The following is a 4,363-nucleotide window of genomic DNA, read 5'->3' as shown; positions in this document are numbered from 1 at the left end:
ACTTAGTTTTTTTCACAATTTGTTGCAAGTTATTACTTATTAGATGTTCTTGTTGTTGGGGTGATTGAAAATTTGTTGCTGTTGCTGTTTGTATGACCGATATGATCCACACAATCACAACCATACGATACTATATATGTTTTAGATTTAAAGTTTTCAACTACCATTCTTATTTGTCCCTATTTTCATTAAAAGCTCTAAAAATGAGAAAAGGAATCAACGAAATAACAACAACGAATTGAAGAAGCTTGCTACCAATATATATCACCATTGACTTGACTTGACTTCACTTGCCTCTTTGTATATATATATATTTCTTATAACAATTTTAGTTATAAATTCAACTAATTTAGTTTATTAAATTTTTACTTCTTTATATTATATCAATTAAGATTTCAATTCCAAATATTAACTCATATAACCAAAATAAAAAAATTTGGCACTTACAGAGATTTTTTTCCTACTTTAACCATTGTCCGGCCACTTGAATCCTAATTACATTTTCTCTTTGATTAATCTTTAAGATTGGTTTTGTCATCCTGATCTTTAGTTTTTTCACAATTTATTGCAAGTTATTAGATATTCTTGTTGCTGGATAAATTTAGTATGTTGTTGGATTAATTTGTTGTTGTTTCATAAACTTATAATATGCTCCACAATTTGTTGTTGTTAAGTGCTGGAAATAATATTTTTGAACAAGTTTGAATGCTGATTTTGTTGCTGGAAACTATTTTTGGTGCTGTTGACGAGTTTGAATGCTGATTTTTTAATAAATTATTGTATTTTTTGTTCATTGTTATGTTTATATATATGCAACCAACAAGCAATAAACAGCCAAATAAACCGACGCCTGAAGTTAGCGGTGAAAATGTTGAATCTGATGTGGATTCAGATTAAGCATAGTGGCTGTTTTGGTTTTTATTAAGTTTTAAAGTGGTTGTTTTGGTCTTTAGTATGCTTTAAAGTGTGTTTGTTTTTGTTGTTTGTAAGACATTTTTAATTATCTTTGTTTTTATGTTTAATTGTTGGGACAAGTTGAAATTGTATTGAATTTGAATGTAATATAATCTTGTTATTTTAGTTTATTGAGAAATTTAAACTTCATTTTATAGTGATTGAAATTCTGATGTTTAGGTTTTAAAAAACCGAAAAAATCGACCGAACAAACCGTAATTAGTTTAGTTCGGTTCGGTTTGATTGTCCAAAAAATAATAAACCGAACAGTTGTTATTACTTCACAACTGAACAGGTCAATTCAGTTAATTTTCGGTTCAAAACCAAACCAAACCAAACTGATCACACCCCTAATAAAATCACATCTTACAAGATTAATTGAAAAAAAATGGTATTGATTTTCATATCAAAAGCACCAGAGACCATGGCAAAAACAATGAAACATAAATGACAAAATCAACACTTAAACCAATAAAGCAAATATTGGAAGCTCTTAATTAAGACTAAATTCAAAACAAGTCTAAATGATTAAGGGAAAATGTATGTGAGCAGAAAGGTTGAGACTCCACAAAAAAGCGTATAAATAAAAGTGTTGAAGATGGTTGCAGCGGCGTTAGATTTAGCCGGTGACGGTGCTCCTTCGGGAGAGTGATGATCATGCCCCGTGTCCGTGTGACCTTCAACCACTGCAACCAAAACAATCACAAAAACTATGCACAATTTGAACTTCAATTGCGAAAAAGCCATCTTGTTAATCACTTTGTTTGCAGTAATAGTGCCCTTAATTCGTTGCTTCAAGGAATAACTATGAATTCTTCTGCTTCTTTGTGTGGGAATAATATAGCTTAATGAAGCATTACTTGTCATATTTATAATTATATATAGCATCTTTGCCAGCTCATAAGGAAGATCACAGAGAGTACAAATTTTAACAACTAATTAATTCTTCGATAATTCTTAATTAGCTGCATATTTATGCGTGTACGAACATTATTTGCTTCTTTTAATTTTTTATTTAACTAAATGAAAGTTTACTACTCGAAAAATGTTTTGTCAACGATCATGGTTTGACATACATCTGATGATAAATATAAATACAGTAGTCTAATTTATTTTTTTAATTAATAAATAAATCTTCTTATATTAAATGTACTTTTAATTATTGACTAATTTATTTATGGTTTTTTATGATTTGAAAACATTATATTGAAAGTACTTATATAAATTTTTATTTATTTATTCAAAAAAAATTAAACATATTTTTAAAATGATGTCAACTAAAGTTATATATGGTTGATGTCTAGGGTTAACGAACTAATTGGTTTTGGTTAAGGTTAACGACATACTGTACTACAAACAATTAATCGAAGTACGAAAGTACAAGTACAATTGGAGGAACCAAGACCCATTCTAATTACTTAACATATCTAGAAATAATAATCATAAAAAAATTATTCAAAATTAAGAAAAAAGGCAATTAGAGAAGTAGAGTTAGCCGCTAGTTTGAATCAATTTTTTTTAACTTGAGCCTCTGCTAGGTTTTTTTTTCATGGTTCTGTGATTTGGTTCAAGGATTTTATTTTATGCTCTATTTCCAATGGTGGAACAATAGCATTTTTTCATACGGACCAGGTTTAAGGATGACCTAATGATTTGTAGAGTTTTTACAAGGTTTTGAAAACCAGATCGGTTATTGAACCGTTATAGTTACTGGTTTATTGGTTTATTGGTCTAACTTGTAAAACCCGGTTAATTAACGGCTAATTAACCCATAAATGAGAATTTATTCTGGAAAGCCTAAAATGTGATTTTTATGGCTAAATATGATAGAGGAGATTGAGACGAGAATTTTGGTACCAATTTTATAGAATTCAGACCAAGATTGGATCGAACGGGCCAAACTGGGCCAATTGGACCCAAAGTGGGCCCTTGGCCCAACATAACTTAATCAAAACCCTAGTTTTCAGCACTCTCTCTCCTCACAACACACTCAAACACGCTGAAATGGTGGAGAGGAAGGGAAGAACTCTCTCTCAACTTCTTTCTCTCACTTGATCTTCAAACCACCATAACTTTTGATCTAGAGCTCCGATTGCCGCTCCGTTTGCGGCCACGCGTTCACCGCGGAGAGCTCTACAAAACCCATACAACCAATCTTGAGGTAAGCCACGTGTTGCTGTTCGAAATCTCAGCCCTTATTTTCGAGTTTCATGGGTGAAATGTTGAGATTTTGGGTTCTTTGATGTTATAGGACCCAACTCTCTTGAAGGAGAAGGTTAATCTTGTCTCCTTGGACCTTGGGTGTGGTAAGATTCTCAACCCTACTGTAATTTTGTTGTTTTATGATGTTCGGTTTTGAGATGTTGTGTATGGGTATGATGGTTGTGACTTAGGTTGTGTATGTGTGGATATTGGAGCTTGATTGGTGATTTTGAAAAGCTTGGAAAGGGCTTGGTGGTGAAAAATCTGTTCTTGGAGGTATTGAGGCCTTGAGAGCTTGTGGATAAGTGGTTTGGAAGTGCTCCGGTTGAGCTTGGGAAAATCGGCTAAGGTATGGTTTCGGTTTCTCGTATCTAATATGTAATGTGGTAGGAAATACTTAGGCTAGAGGCCCTAAGATAGGCATTGAATAATGATGATTTATTGGAAGTGGTGTTGTTGAGAATTGGCATGAGTAAGAGTATATGATATGTCAATATATTTGAGTTTGAGCCACTTGGGTGAAGTGGGTTAGAATGATGAGATAGTGATTTTGTATATTGTGGTAATGTGTCAATGTGTGAGTTGAGGAGGCTTGATGTTGAAATTGATATATTTTGATTGATTTCAAAGACAAGGGATGAAAATGGCATGTTTTGATTGATTTTGAAAAGAGTTGGAAATGGCTCTGACGCGTACGCGTGGCTGACGCGTACGCGTGGCTGACGCGTACGCGTCGATTGGCAAATGTTTAATCCACGCGTTAGCGTGCATGACGCTTGCGCGTTGATAAAGTTTTGAGGCCATTCACGCGTGCGCGTACGCGTGGACCTGTTTTCATCCCAAAGTTGATTTTTGAGTTTTAAAAGCCAAATTTCATACTTCTGAGCCTCCGATTTCACCACTCATATCTTAAATCAATATGACATGCCTAGCTATTAAAAAGGGGCTAGGGAATGAGGTAACTTGCGAGTGAAGCAAGGGAAAAATGAATGATCATTGAGGATCAAGCATGATTATGTGAGATGCGGAGGATGGTGGTGGGAGTGCTGGTTTTGCCATTGGCCGAAGGGCCGTAATTGTTTATATATTGGCTGGTTCTGGATTGAACCGTGAGCCGGAATAGCTGTGTATGCTATGAATATTGGCTGGTTATGGATTTAACCGTGAGCCGGAATGGCTGATATGGATGTTGATCCATGGATGAGAA

General features: G+C 34.0%; 1 long non-coding RNA gene across 1 annotated transcript; it reads left to right on the top strand.

Moving 5' to 3' along the window:
- Nucleotides 1–2,937: 2,937 nt before the first annotated feature.
- LOC127747449 (uncharacterized) lies at nucleotides 2,938–3,547 on the top strand. Its single transcript, XR_008009267.1, has 3 exons — nucleotides 2,938–3,115; nucleotides 3,206–3,260; nucleotides 3,348–3,547. It is a non-coding gene; the product is annotated as an uncharacterized LOC127747449 (long non-coding RNA).
- Nucleotides 3,548–4,363: the final 816 nt, after the last annotated feature.

Source organism: Arachis duranensis, chromosome 5 (assembly GCF_000817695.3).
Source record: "Arachis duranensis cultivar V14167 chromosome 5, aradu.V14167.gnm2.J7QH, whole genome shotgun sequence".
NCBI classification, from domain to species: Eukaryota; Viridiplantae; Streptophyta; class Magnoliopsida; order Fabales; family Fabaceae; genus Arachis; species Arachis duranensis.
Note: the sequence above shows the minus strand (reverse complement) of the source record. Positions and strands in the feature narration are given on the sequence as shown.